At 40.3% G+C, this 15984-nt stretch overlaps 1 protein-coding gene and 1 pseudogene across 2 annotated transcripts in view; one reads left to right on the top strand and one right to left on the bottom strand.

Annotated features, from left to right (window-relative positions):
* The window catches only part of Sil1 (SIL1 nucleotide exchange factor), a 232047-nt gene that overhangs the window by 94535 nt on the left and 121528 nt on the right, over positions 1–15984 (bottom strand). The window lies entirely within an intron of this gene.
* On the top strand, positions 2919–3529 carry LOC117720156 (peroxiredoxin-1 pseudogene; annotated as a pseudogene).

Raw genomic sequence — 15984 nt, 5'->3', positions numbered from 1 at the left:
CCCTGCAAATATCATAGGCTAGAGCCAAGGTTTCTGGTTACTCTTCATAACATGATGGGTAAGCCCATACTGCTGAAAACACAATTTACTGAAGTCATCAATATGGAGAAACTGAGTTTTTGCCCAACTAGCAGCTTCACTGCTACTGACTAATATTCATGGTGCCAGAATGTACTTTGTATGGTACTGGAGGCAAAAAGTAACCGTCACTATCCCAGCCACAAACACTGCCACCTTCAGTAGCGACCTGCAGTATATACACTGTGGCAGTAGCGGCACAAACATTATGGGAGTAAACAACCACTTTTTGTTTTGGTTTGGTTTTTGGTTTTTTTCGAGACAGGGTTTCTCTATGTAGCCCTGGCTGTCCTGGAACTCACTCTGTAGATCAGGCTGGCCTCGAACTCAGAAATCCACCTGCCTCTGCCTCCCAAGTGCTGGGATTAAAGGCATGTGCCACCACCACCCAGCTTTTGGTTTTTTGTTTTGTTTTGTTTTTTGGTTAAACAACCACTTTTTTAAAAAAAAAAAAAATTAGATTTAAGGCCCACTTCATGAGATGGACCTCATAAATGACACTGCAGAAATAGCCAAGACTAGGTAAGTCATGGACTAGGGGAAAATCTACTACTGTTTTTCGGCTAAAGGAATATAGCAATAAAATGACTCTTGCCAGGCAGCGGCAGTACATGCCTTTAATCCTAGTAGGAGGCAGAAGCAGGTGGATCGCTATGAGCTCAAGGCCAGTCTGGTCAACAGAACTACACAAAGAACCCCTATCTCAAAAAAAAAAAAAAAAAAAAAATCCCGCCCCCCAAAAGGACTATACCCATATCAGTATATTGCTCAACCCTCATCACAGAAGTTTTTTCTTGCAAATAGGTGGTAATTAACAGGGACTCACAAACGGGCAATGCAAACACTCAGGCTGAACGAGATATCTTCATCAACCCCTCTCCTCAAGGCTCAGAGTTCTATGAAGGAGAGGAGGCAGAAAGATTGTAAGATCCAGAGGTGACTTTGAGGATACAGCATATTCCAGACACAACAGAGGTGACACACATAGGAACTCACAGAGACTCTGACAGTGCACACGAGACATGCATAAGTTCAAACCAGACAAAAATCCAGCACAGGGATACAAGAAAACACAAGGTCCTACTCCAAACCAAGAAGCTATTTGCAATTGATTCCTTCTAAAAAAGGGAGAATCAGTTTTCTCTGATGGAGTGTCACTGGGTATATCAACCACTCCAGGGAAGACCCCGTGTCCAGGACTATCGGCCAATACAAACAGACTTCATGGTTTTGGTTTGTTTTGGTATTCTTTATCTTAGTGGTTTTTCTTCTTCTTCTTCCTCTTCCTTCTCTTCTTCCTCCTCCTCTTCTTCTTCTTTTAAATTTATCTGTTTTGTTTTTTGTTTGGGAAGATATTTAAAATTTCTTTTATTTTTGAGAGAGGGAAGGAAAAACATGAAACCGGGTAGGGAGGGAAGATGGGGAGGATCTGTGAGGAGATAGCCAGTTTGTCCCTTAAATCTTTAGCAGGGAATCCAGTGTGAAGTGGATTTGTCCCCAAGCTGGTAGTGATGTGAACTCAGGCAGAAGCGAAGGGTCAAGAGGTTGCAAGATTGCTTGGTTGGTTTTAGTTTTTCTTTTGGAGACAGGGTTTCACTTTCTAGCCCAGTTGACCTGAAACCCATTATATAGATTAGACTGTCCTTGAACTGATATATGCCTGCCTACATAACCACAGTGCTGGTATGAAAGGCACATATCATTACATCTGTTTGGGGGTATTTTGTTTTGTTTTAGATAATTTTACTTTATGTGTACGAATGTTTTGCACACATGCCTGTGTGCATACCACGTGTGTGCCTGTTGGATCCTCCAGAACCAAGTTACAGATGTTTGTGAGTAGCAATGTAGATGCTGGAAGTTGAACCCCACCCAGTGCTACACAGGAGCAACAAGTAGCTGAACAGTAGTGGTGCATGCTCAGTAAAGAGTAGTGGGCAAAAAGTATGATTAAGACATACTGTATAAAAACAAGTTTTACAATAAGAATTTATAAAAGGAAAGTTTATAACTCATTAAACTGCTTTTAATTTTTTTATATTTTTAATAGTTTTATAATAATTAACTGGGCTTATTATAACTCAATAGTAGAATAGCACAACATTTATGAGGACATAGGCTCAATTCCCAGTAATAAACACAAACTTAAATAAAATAGTGTTTTAACAGGATATGTACAAACATGTCTCTGATGAAAAAACTGGACTTATAAGAACTTCTGCTTCCAAAATTATATGTTTCTATTGTCATAACTTTTTATAGTAACCATCTATTACTATAATTATTAGAAACTTTTTCTTTAATTTTGAAAGAATTTTATGTTAAATTTATATCCATAAGAACAAAACATATAAATGAATTATTTCAAAAATATAAAAGTATAAAATGTGCCATATTTTAAAAAGAAAAAAAAATAAGGGAAGTAGCGGTAACGAACCAACCAACCAATTATTTAATCTCTCTTACTAGGAAGGATTAACTTGGGCTTCTTAAAAGAAACTGTTACAGGGGCTGGAGAGATGGCTCTGTGGTTGGGAACACTGGTTCTTCCAGAGGACCTGGGTTCAATACCCACATGGCAGCTTAAAACTGTCTGTAACTCTAGTTCTAGAGGATCCAACACCCTCACACAGGTATATGTGCAGGCAAAACACCAATGCACATAATTTTTGTGCATTGCTCTTAACCTGTCTCCAGACAGGGTTTCTGGTTCTTGAGACAGAGTCTAAGTTGCCCAGATAGGCATTTTAAAAATAAAGACCTCTTGGGGAGACCTCTTCCTGCATTCTCATGGTTGTTTCTGTTCGTGAGACCTGTAGCTCCACCCTCCTGATAGCAAGATGCCTTCAGGAAATGCAAAAATTGGATATCCTGCTCCCAACTTCAAAGCTACAGCTGTTATGCCAGATGGACAATTCAAAGCTATCAGCCTAAGTGAATACAGAGGAAAATATGTTGTGTTCTTCTTTTACCCTCTTGACTTTACTTGTGTGTGTCCCACGGAGATCATTGCTTTCAGTGATAGAGCAGAAGAATTTAAGAAACTCAACTGTCAACTTGGGTGTGTCATGGATTAACACACCCAAGAAACAAGGAGGATTGGGACTCGTGAACATTCCCTTAATATCCGATCCCAAGTGCACCATAGCTCAGGATTATGGAGTCTTAAAGGCTGATGGAGGTATCTCTTTCAGGAGCCTCTTTATTATTGATGATAAAGGTATCCTTCGCCAGATAACAATAAGCAATCTTCCTGTTGGCTGCTCTGTGGATGAGATTCTGAGACTAGTCCAGGCCTTTGAGTTCACTGAGAAACATGGTGAAGTGTACCCAGCTGGCTGGAAACCTGGCAGTGGTACCATCAAGCCTGATGTTCATAAGAGCAAAGAGTATTTCTCTAAGCAGAAGTGAGCACTGGACCATTTTTCTGCCAGGCAGCATTGAGCAGCCAGAAGAAGATCTCTTATACAGTACTCATGCTTAAACACATGATATGGTGTGATTCCAGATAAGCCTTTCCTACAAGTCCAGGCATGGTTAGCCTTTCTTCCACTATTGGTATTGGTCTGAGCTGTGTTTTGGGCAGGCCATCTTATATCAGTCACTGAAACCAGCCTGTTAATTCTTTTTTTTTTCTTTTTTCCTTTTTTTCTTTCTTTTTAAAAAAAGTATCTATTAAATGTGAACTCTGAGAAAAATAAAAAAATATAGAAAGAAAGAAGGAAAGAAAGAAAGAGAGAGAGAAACCTCTTTCCTTCATCTTCTCTTGCCTTCAGAGCTAAGCATGTCTGGCCTAAATATAATGCTAAGCACCCATTCCTAGTAAATAACAACAATAAAACCATCCATGAGAGTCTATGGGAACTGTCCATAAAACCTCTGACAGTAGACTGTTCTGACCAATCTAGCAAAGTCCTGTGTACTTTTGCCTTTGGAAAGATGGATATAAGCATGACCTCCTAATCATTTCCAGTCCTGAGAACTTTATTTTTTTTTTTTTATCTGCAACACAAAATAGCTCAAAAAAAAAAAAAAAAAAAAAAAAAAAAAAAAAAAAAAAAAAAAAAAAGGATTATAAGTCCGAAGTGCCCAATGGAGGAAAAGCAATAATCCCAAATGTTTCCAAGTGTGCAGCAGCCGACTGAGATGCATGGAGCCACTCTGTGCTTAGGGTTTATGTCTGTCCTAACTGTACAATATTGAAACTAGTTCCTAAAACCAGCCTGCTCCTGAATGCCCTAAGCAGTTCCCTCTACTTCCCCAGCTCTTCAGACATCAGTTACAGCATGTCTCAGAAAATAAAACGCACTCGTAAGATAATGCCACATAAACTCTGGAGTGTTTACAGGGGAATGAATGTCAAGGTGAGGCAGGGATATTTATTGGCTGTGTGGGAGGTGGTAATCCTGTATGTCAATGCCCCACTATACTGAACTGCTTTTAGTTTTAGCAAGTGACTTAAAAAAATTCCATGTTCATCATTGTCTATGACTATGACCATCAAAGTGACAGAAGCTACAAGGACCTTGCATGGGCCTAGATTCTAGGCATCTGAACCTCACAAGCTCTCCCATTCTAAGGCTCTATTTTTCCAGAACAGACACAGTGGCACATGGAGAGCTGGAAAATTAAAATTTCCAATAGAACTCACTAGAATCCATTTTCTTAACCTCATGACCTACCAGAAAAATCTAGATCCCAAGTCCTTCTAAGAATCCCAATTTCCAGTTATTCGTTTCTCCAAGTTGCTTAAAGTGACATAAAGGGAGCAGCTAACTTACAGTCCTATTACTTTATTCCGACCAGCCAGATTTCCAAAGATATCAGCTTCCTTCACTTTATATCAGACAGAACAGCAGACCTGGAGTCAGTGCCAAGACAGCAGCTCACTCTCAGGGGCTCTGCTGACATTTATAAGCAGATCCTATTTCTCTCTTGTGTTTTATGCTATCAGCTAAACCTGCCAACTTAAATTATTGCCTTGTAACAAAATCAGAGTTATCTATTACTCTAGTATGTATACATTTCTGAAGCTTTGTACCTATATCAAGTTCTGCAAGGGTAGAAAACAAGACCATAAATAAACAAATGGGAAACAGAATGTGTTACCATTACTTCAGCAACAGAAGCTAAAAGTCAAATGCCTTACATGGAAAGCCACGAAGATGGCTGAATATATAGACCCTGGGAACAGCAAAACTTGATACTGATAGTCATTTATACATTGTCCCATCCCACAATCAATCTCTTCAATCCCTGTGCCACACTACCTCAGAGCACCTCCATTTACAAGAGTAAAGGATTGTTTTTAGGGTTTGTGGCAGGTGGGTGGACAGTAAAAAACTGGAAACATGATGTCAAAGAGCCAGATTTATAACCAACCCACTATTCCACCAGCACAGTGGACTAAGAAACCAATTTCCTTTCAATTAATATGATAATAGTCATAGTTACTCAAAGACTGTTGTGACCCAATATGAGCAATGAAAGAGCCACCAGAAAGAAGGAAGAAAGCTATTCTTCCCTCCAGGCTAATTCTAGTTCTTCATCTCTTTCTGCATAGTCTAAGGTGTTTCCTACATTTTTCTGAAATTTTATTGTTGCTTAATACACAATATCTTTGTGTACAAAAGTCCTTCATTAGTTCTAAATAGCTTGAAAATGATTAAAACATATAATTGTCACATATTTCAATCCCTTTCTTCCAAATTTTCTATTATCCAGTCCCTAAGACTACTCAACACTTTTTATTTTTAGATACTTTCTGTGTTCCTGTCTCTAACAAAATTTCATCCTCCTAAACTGTTCTTGTGTAGGTCTTGATTCCTATCTAGCAAGCATTCTCTCTAAGAATTTACTACTTAATCCTTGGCTGTCCCTAGCAGTGACCATCATGCCACGAGAGCTCGGAAGCTGACATCTTACCACAGAGAGAGGAATTTCCCAAAGAATGAATGAACCGCACCTGACCTGCAAAGGCAGAATAGTGGGCACTGCCCTGTTCAGAGGTAACCAGCCAGCCATGGACAGATACACTGGAATCTGAGAGAACAGTCGCTTGATGAGCCTAGTGCCCCTCAGGTCCTACTAATCACACCCCATTAGAATCATCCCAGTCGATTCTTCAGGTAATGGTATGGAAAACCGTGTGGTCCACCTTCAGGGGAGGTGAAGGCAGAGAGTTAGGAGTGGTGATTATGAATGGCTTCCTTCTTTCTGATTCACTCTACACAAACTAAACACAGAGCAAGGGGCACCTGGGAGATGGGGATATTCAGTACATGACCCAGTGTCACTTGAACAATGCGAATGTGCTTTTCCACATCACCCCACACTTGCATTTCTGGGTACACTAGGGTTGTTACATTACTATGGGTTACTGTGTATTCTTGTGTCTCTAATACTCAGCTAATTCACCATGCCTGGGAAAAGTTATGAAAGTTTATAAGAGACCAAGTTATAACTGACAAAAAAAGCTTCCCAATATTTCTTTGACATTTAGAATGCCAGTGAACTTGGTTTTAATAAGATATGGCCTGAAAGCCATGCAACTTCCCAAATGAGCTTCTAGATTTTCACCAGACTAGTTTTCCCCACACCTCTCTGTTAGAGCAAGTTAGGGTAGCAGTAATACCGCTGACAGGCAGCCTTGGGACTAGCTGTGGCTCACCTGCTGAGCACTTTACAGCCTGCATGACACTATCACCACACTGCACACACGGGATCTAGGCAGCAAACCTGGCATAGGCCAATTGCTTTAGTTAGAAGCATTCAGTGCTTTCCACTTACATCATTATTTATTTGTTTTTGTCTGTTTTTTTTTATATAGTGCCACATTCACTCTGCAGCACAGGAAAACTCACGGCAATCCTCCTGCCTCAGCCTGTTGAGTGATGGGACTCAGGCATGAACCGACACTCCCAGCTCTTTTTTAAAAATTGTTTCAGGGTGAGCTCTCACTTTGTTGGTAGGCTGTCGCTCAAGCAATCCTCCTGCCTCAGTCTCCTGAATAGCAGAGATTACAGGACATTTGGTGACTTTAAATCCAGCAGCAAAATGGTGATTATTATCAAGAAACTTTAAAGAGATTCTGTGCAGAGAGAAGAGGCTGTATTTCACACCAATCATCAGAGAGGCATCAGCTTCAGGCATCCAGTTTCTAAGCCAGTACTGTTCAACAGCACTTCCTACAGCCACACTGCCTAGCACAGTAGTCCTCGGTCTCATGTGGCTATTGAGCATTCGAAATGTGACTAGCAAATTTAAAAGATTACATTGTAAATTTTTTTGTGGCAATTAATTTCAATCAAAATAATCATACATGACAGTGACTACTATATAAAAGTGTAACAAATCTTCATTTCATATAAGCTGCGGAACTGAAACACTAAGGACCCAGTGGAACATGGGATAAAAAGAGGCTTTAAGAAAAAGATCTCTTGGGAGGCAAAGCACAAGCCAGAATCCTGGGACCTTGCAGTAGATCTCTAAGAGACCGGTTTACAGCACTGAGCAAGGGCCTCCTCCTGTGAGTTCCAACTCAAGAGCTTCTGAGCCAGCGTGTAAGTAAGAGCAGTAGCTGGGAGGGAGACCAGTGATCCGGTAGACTCACATCTCTTCTGAGGACAATTACGGGTAATAATGCCACCCCCCAGCCAATTGTTACAACAACAGACATGTACTCCCTGAAACAAAATGCCAGCAGCCATCTCCATAATGGGAAGGAAGGCTGAGTGTAATTGAATGCAAACAAAAACAATGGATAAAAACCAAGTACAGAATGCCCTGCCCTCCCAAATAATTCAGAAACCCCTTCAGAGATGGAGGCACAGAACTCTATAACGAGGGACTCAGGGGCTGACCTGGACTCCTTCAAGCCCAGTAATAGCCAAAAGAACACCACAAAAATTATATTCGAATGAATAGTTTCTTATGAGACTACCTAAAACCAAAAGATTCCAACAAAGAAAACCACTTTATAATCACTCTTTTCATATGAAGACTAGTGATTTTCTCATTTCTAATGTGTGGAGTCATATTCATTATGGAACAAGTACTGGCTATGACAATATTTTCCAATAAATGTTATTTTTTTAAAAGGTTTATTTTGGAGGCAGAGGCAGGTGGATTTCTGAGTTCGAGGCCAGCCTGGTCTACAGAGTGAGTTCCAGGACAGCCAGGGCTACACAGAGAAACCCTGTTTCCAAAAACAATAAATAAATAAATAAATAAATAGTTTCTTTTGTAAGTGTGTACCTGAGTGCATGCAGTGTCCTTGGATGTCAGGAGAGGGTGACGAGCTGCCTCTGCCTGATGTGGGTGTTGGGACCTGAACCCACGTCTTCTGAAAGTAGTCTCAACCCCTGATCCACCCCTCTGGCCCTAACTGCTGATCATCCTCACCTCCTATTTCATAATCTCAAGCAATGAAAAGGAAAGGCATGGGAACACTTACAGTTTCTACTTTTTCTCATATAGCCACGAACAACATATCATAGCACATCTCTAAACTCTGTATTTATACAGAGTTACCATCTCAAACAAAATGGCATGTGAATCTGAAGGCTGAATGAATATGTTTAAAGGTAAAGCTATTAGGTGAGAGGAGAGAAAAGATGCCATACTGTTGTACTTGGCAAGAGGCTGTGAATGATTTATTTTTGCTCCAAATGAAACTATGTATAAACATAAAACTTACTGGATACTATACTACACATTAGACAAGCCAATGAAAACAGTTAAGCAAGTCCTTAGATTTTTTTTTTAATGTGTGTGCCTGCATAAGTCTGTATATACCACTTCTGTGTGGATGACCATGAAGGCCAGAAGAGGGTGTCAGATCTGCTGGAACTGGAGTTACAGACAGTAATGAGCCTCCTGATGTGGGTGGTAGAACACAAACCTGAGGCCTCTGTAAAAGCAATTTGTAACTGCTGAGCTGTCTCCCTAGTCCCAATTATTACATTTTTATTTTGTGTTTATACAAAATAAGATTTGTTCTGTAGCCCAGGCTGGCTTGAACTAGTAGTGATCCTCTTGTATCAACCTCCCAAGGGCTGGCTCTAGTTACAGATACACACTACCACACTTAGATTTTTAAAGACTTTATTCTGATATGTATACGCATGTATACAATGTGTCTTGATTGTATCCATCACCTAATTCTCCTTTACTCCCTAACTCACTCCCATTTCTTCACCTCTTAGCTTCAAGTCATTTTTAAAAAACATAACTTCCTGAGTCCAGTTAGTGCCACTCACATGCACATGGGTGTGAGGCCATCCATGGACAAAGGGTGCGGCCACCAAAGGCCACACCACCAGAAGAAAAATGACTCTTCCCCAGAGGCCATCAGTTACCAATAGTGCTTCAGCTAGAGGTGGGACTCAGGACCTCCTCCCCTATCCTTGCTGGAATGCGACTAGCTTGATCTTGTGCAGGTGACCATGGCTGCTATGAGCTCTTGAGTGCAGTGACCATGGCACATTCAGAAGACAGCATTTCACAGCACTCCCCTTCATCCTCTGGTTCTTAATTTCTTCCTCAGAATTTATTTAAAAATCCACATGAGTTCCTCTTCACACTGCCATAATCCCTACATTATGAAGACAAATTGACCATTGCATGTAAGGAGCTATGGAGTGGGGATAAGGTTGTCTTGAAATTTTTCTTGGTTTTTCAAGACAAGTTTTATCTGTAGCCTTGGCTGTCTTAGAACTCACTTCATAGACCAGGCTGGCCATGAATTTAGAGAGATCTGCCTGCCTCTGCCTCCCTAGTACTGAGATTAAAGGCAGGCGCCTGGCATGTTTTTGTTCTTAATCTACTATTCAGTCTCTGTTCCCACCTCAAAAAACAAAACAAAACAAAACAAAATAAAACCAACCTGACAAAGTGACTATAGTCAAAAGGACAGGTCCCTACATCCATTCTGCTAAGGCAACTCTGTATTATACTATCAGCTAAGGCAATTCTATATTATACTATCAGCTAAGGCAATTCTATATTATACTATCAGCTAAGGCAATTCTATATTATACTATCAGCTAAGGCAATTCTATATTATACTATCTGCTAAGGCAATTCTATATTATACTATCAGCTAAGGCAATTCTATATTATACTATCTGCTAAGGCAATTCTATATTATACTATCAGCTAAGACAATTCTACATTATACTATCTGCTAAGGCAATTCTGTACTATACTATCAGCTAAGACAATTCTACATTATACTATCAGCTAAAACAATTCTATATTATACTATCAGCTAAGGCAATTTGATACTATACTTCCAATTTTAAAAAGAGAAATGCTCAGTAGATTTGTGACCCTAAGAAACAAATCTTTAAAATCCTTTCTTGTATGCCCTGAGATTTTATTAGGGGTCTATAAATGCATCAGATTATAAAAGTAAAATAAAATAAATCCCTGCATTTTCTGAAGCATTTTTCTGATGTTAAAGGCATTGTCCAAGATTCATGTCTGTTATAAAAATGCTTTTAGATCAGTTATTACTAGAACCATAAAAAAAGCTTCTTTCTCATCAATCAATATATCTATTGACTGCTTATTGGATGATAATTATATAATTTATCATCTTATTTCCCCTTTTCCCTTAGTTATGAGGGTACGCAATATATCCAAAATGCAAGTTACATTTTTTTTCCAATTCCATTCTTACAGTTTGGATATGAAGTGTCCCTCTCATGTGTAGAAAACTTGGTCCCTAGCTATTTAGGGAGGTTCTGGAAATTGTAGCAAGTGGGGCTCAAGTTGAAAGAAGTAGGTCAGGAAAGGTATGTTCTTGGGGGCTGTAATATCATGTCCCTGATCCCTTTTCCATCTCTCTTCTTCCTGTCTGCCAGAACATAAAAGTAGCTTCTGCTACATGTTCCTCTGTCCAGATATTCTGTCTTTCCCAGAATCAACAGAGTCAAGGATTATCGACTAAATCCTCTAACCTCATGAGCCAAAATAAATCCTTTCTTCCTTCATAATAAATCAGATATTTTGTCCCATTTATAGTTTAAACTACCTTAGTACATATGTAAGAAGTCCTCTATGTATGTTCTGATCATTAAAAGAGACTTAAAGGCCTTTTCATTAGAAGGCAGCCTCACAGAGAAGTACAGTCAGTACTAACCACTGATTTTACAACACAGGGCTAATAATGATTCACTAGATTGGGACACTAGACATATAACCAAATAAAGTGAAATGGATTGAGACAGGATGCTGGGAAGAATGGATGCTATAGATCTTCAATATTCCTAAAAAGGCTGATGATTGAACACTTAGACTCAAAGTAATGACACTGGGAGGTAGAGGAACCTTAAGGACAAAGGAAGTCAGATGTAGTGGCTCACACCTATAATCAAAATACTCTGGAGGATGAGGCAGGAGGCCATGAGTCTAAGGTCAGCCTGATAAATACAGTCAATTCCAGGCAAGCATGGACTAAAGAGTGAGACAGTATCTCAAAAACAGGGGAGCTGGGAAAATACCTCTACTCAAGCATGAGGATCTGAGTTCAATAACCCAAAATCCATATACAAAAACTGGACACTGACACTCATGCTTGTAATCCTAGCAACAGGAAGGCAGAGAGACAGGAAGTCCCTGGAGACTGGTGGCTCATAGGCCTAGCCTAGACTAATTGGAAAGTTGCAGTCTAACTTTTTGAGACAACTCAAAAGAAGAGGGTTAGGAGGAAAGAGAAGGACAACATTTAGGGAACACCACACAAGGTGGGCCTCTGGACTCCAGGTACACCTGTGTGTACCATGACAGAAATAAGCATGTGCATACACTAAACAAACAAACAACAAAAACCAATGTCCTATCAAGACAAGAGAGTGACCTAGAAGTATTTCCCTGAAATGTCTGTGGAATACCAGTCCCAACTTACTCTCTTATTTCTCAGTCATGAAATGGGGGGGGGGGGTTTCATTATTTCACCCAGACAGTGCACACTCCAGACAATTGAGTCAAACATCACACAGACTAGAACCTCTGAAATTGGGACCCCCAAGCAAACCTGCAAACAGTAATTATCTCAGGAATTTGTTAATAGAAAGATGCCAGTATAGGGTAACTCAGGAACAGTGAGAGTAAAGGGATGTTTGATTCCATTCTTTCAATAAAGCAGATCTGGACTGAACAGAAATTCTGGACAGGGCCAGTGTTACTTTCTGTAGTTAAGATGGTGGGTGGGGTGGCTGGAGAGAGGGTTCAGGCAACTAAGAGCGCTGGCTGCTTTTGTAGAGACCTTAGTTCAATCCTAGCACCCACATAGCAGCTCACAACCACCTGTAACTCCAGTTCCAAGAGATCCAACACCACCTTCCGGTATTCATGGGTACCAGACAAGTACATGGTATACATACATACATGCTGACAAAACACAACACAAATCAGACAACCACACAAATCAGAAGAAACAAAGGGGGAAGGGAGGTGACAGCATGCTCAGTAACCTGCCCATGTCTTACTCTTCCCACAACACGGTGTGTGCGCTGCTATAAAACGGAACTTCCACAGACCTGGGAGTGGCTACAAGGATCTTAAAAGACAACTCTAGATGGGACAGGGGTCATACATGCTAAGAAAAGTGTCAGCCCAAGCCTAACACTTAAACCCAGCATGTACAGAGCAAGTGAGAAGGCCTCTGACCTTTTAGGAAGTAAAAAGGAAGAGCTCAATAAAAAATAAATCAGTACAGCTGGGCGGTGGTGGCGCACGCCTTTAGTCCCAGCACTTGGGAGGCAGAAGCAGGCGGATTTCTGAGTCCGAGGCCAGCCTGGTCTACAGAGTCCAGGACAGCCAGGGCTACACAGAGAAACCCTGTCTCAAAAAACAAAAACAAAAACAAAAACCAAACAAACAAAAACAGTAGTTACCCAGTACTTCTTGGTGCTAAGAACTAGAGCTGATATCTAAGCTATTTTTCACAGAAATTTTATGGAACACATACTTTCATTTTACAGGTGAGAATTCTTTGGTTATAAAATTGATTATGAAATAAAGAAATCCAACAACAAATTAGCAGTCATTTTGCATCTTGCAACCCACAGTGGTGACTGCCTAGAATAGGCTAGTAGAATGGGGTCTCTATCTAGATCTGTCTAACTTCACCTGCTACTTCTTTCTCTCTGTCTGAGCCAGACAGAACAGGATGGTACTGACAGTCCCTCAAGAACAACCAAAGTCCAGTTAGTTATACCGATACTCTCTCCCTTCTGCCCCAAGAAAGTTGACTGAGTCCAAACAGGAAAGTCATGTAATGTGCTACAAGTCCTTCATACAAAGTCAAGTCAATACTCCAGTAATGGGCCTAAAGGTTCAACAAAGAAGATACTAGTGAATTTCAGCAGAAACACCATTGGGGATGGGTAAAATAATGGGGCCCAACCAACTCAGCCCTTTGGCATGTAATAGATGTTTTTTATTCCTTTCTTTGTTTGTATGGTTGGTTGGTTGGTTGGTTGGTTGGTTCAGACTAGGTCTCCAAATGTAGCCCTGACTGACCTGGAACTCTCTATGTAGACTTAGATGGCCTAAACTCAGAGAGACCCACCCACCCCTGCCTCCTGGGTACAAGGATTAAAAGTACATGCCACTATGCTGTGTGATAGATGATTTTGATTATCAACTTGACTGGGTGGAGGAAGAGTGCTTAGGATAATAGTAAGAGGGCTGTGTCTATAAACGAGTTTATAGAGGAGATTAACTGATGGGAGACTTACCCTGAATATTGTTAGTACCATAAGCTTTGGTGGTATAAAAGGAGAAAGCCAGCTACCACAGTCTCATTCTCATTCATATTCATTCTCTGACACACACCTACTTCCTTGGAGTTATAAGGTGACATTCTGCTCCATCATGACGTCCCTGACATGACTGAAGTTTCTAAAGCAATAAGCCAAAATATATTCTCTGTTTTTAATAAGTTGTTTCTCTTGGGTATTTGGTCACAGCAATGAATGACTAAGACTGAAAACTGGAACAAGAGATACAAGCCATTGCTATGGTTACAGATGCAGTGGTACAAAAGTCTGAAACCGGCTTGCAAGATGAATTAGAAAAAGGTTGAGGACTTAGATTAGAGATGCTCTAACTGCTATAGGCAGAGCTTGACGGGGCATGGGAGAGCTCAGTTGGTCAAGTATGTCACACGCACATGGAGACTTGAGTTTAGAGCTCTAGGATGTATAGTAAAAGGCTGGAAAACCTGTAACCCTAGAGCTAGAAGACAGAGACTGCAGATCCCTGGGTTTGGTGGTTATCAACAAACCAATCAATGAGGACCAGGTTCAGTGAGAGACTCTGACTCAAAAGATAAAGTGAAGAGTGATAGTGGAAGGTGTCTCAAGTCTACCTCTGGTCTCTATTCTCACCCACACACATGTGCACACACACAGACACTACACACCACACATAACACACACAGGGAGGGAGGGAGGGAGGGAGAGAGGAAGACTACTTTAAGAGGAAAACTCCATTTTGTTTATAATTTATCCAGCATACTATTATAGCTTAGGATATAGGATATAACTAAGATGTACTTTGCAATGTAAATATCTAAAATAGGCATATTTATTCATTTAAATTTGTATTTAAAAACTTTTATAGATATGTTTATAGATACTTTTAAAAAGATATGCTGACCAAAATAAATATTTTCATTTAAAAGACAAAATACAAAAAAAAAAAAAAAAAAAAAAAAAAAAAAAAAAAAAAGAGGAAAGCTTCAGGGTACACGCTCACACAAGCCCATGAAGAGAAGTGTTTTCCCACATTCAACCATCGTGGGCCTCAGAAGTCACTGTAGCTGCCATCAAAGGGGGCCTGGCCACTTGTCGAACTGATGGCAGACTTTTAACATCATCGATGTGATGCTGGTTTTACAGGCATGCAAAATGTTAGAATTTCAAGGTCATGGATACCTCCACCCAGATTTAAAAGATAGATCTGGGTTACTAAGTAATATATGTCATCATCAGAATCCTTGCAGAAGTCCTGGAGAGAATGTTGTGTGAATCTGTAAGAGAAAAACTGAAAATGCAGTCACAAAACCCAGAAAAATGGAGGCGCTGGGAGAAAACCTTTTCCAAGGAAAGTTGTGGGAAATGAGTAAAACCAACACAAGAGAAAGAACAGCCGGGCAGTGGTGGGGCATGCCTTTAATCCCAGCACTTGGGAGGCAGAGGCAGGCCGATTTCTGAGTTCGAGGCCAGCCTGGTCTACAGAGTGGTTCCAGGACAGCCAGGGCTACACGGAGAAACCCTGTCTCGAAAAACCAAAAAAAAAAAAAAAAGAGAAAGAACATTTGGTCCAAAATGGCATAGTTGGTCTGCCTAAGACTTGAGAGCTCACATCTTCTGCCATGAGCCCTGTACACAGACACAGTATTTGATGTTTCCCTGTTGGCTTTCGGTCTTGCTTTGGTTCCAGTTTTTCCTTTCTACAACCCTGCTCTTCCCTTTCCAAACAGGAATGTCTTATCTCCTTGCCATTGGGTCTTTAGAGTATACACTTGTTTTTTTTTACTTTATAGAGGCTGACAGTTAACTCTGCCTTGAGTCTCTTAAGAATTTATAAACAATATGAGAACTGTTAAGACTATGGGACTCTTGGATACAGACTGAATACACTTTACATTGAGATGAACAAGAACTTTTTGAGAGACAAGAGTGTAAAATTATGTGACAAGGAGATGCTCGTCGGTGCACAGTTGGCAAGGGGTAGACTTGTAGTGTGGAGTCTTGACTGTCAACATTATTGGATGGAAACACTTAGAATATTAGTAAAGCACATGTTCATTTTCTTACTTTACAAGAGCCCTGCCTTGTGATATATCTCTGTGAGTATTTCCTGAGAGGATCAACTAAATAGAAGACCATT

Source organism: Arvicanthis niloticus, chromosome 14 (genome assembly GCF_011762505.2).
Source record: "Arvicanthis niloticus isolate mArvNil1 chromosome 14, mArvNil1.pat.X, whole genome shotgun sequence".
NCBI lineage: Eukaryota > Metazoa > Chordata > Mammalia > Rodentia > Muridae > Arvicanthis > Arvicanthis niloticus.
Note: the sequence above shows the minus strand (reverse complement) of the source record. Positions and strands in the feature narration are given on the sequence as shown.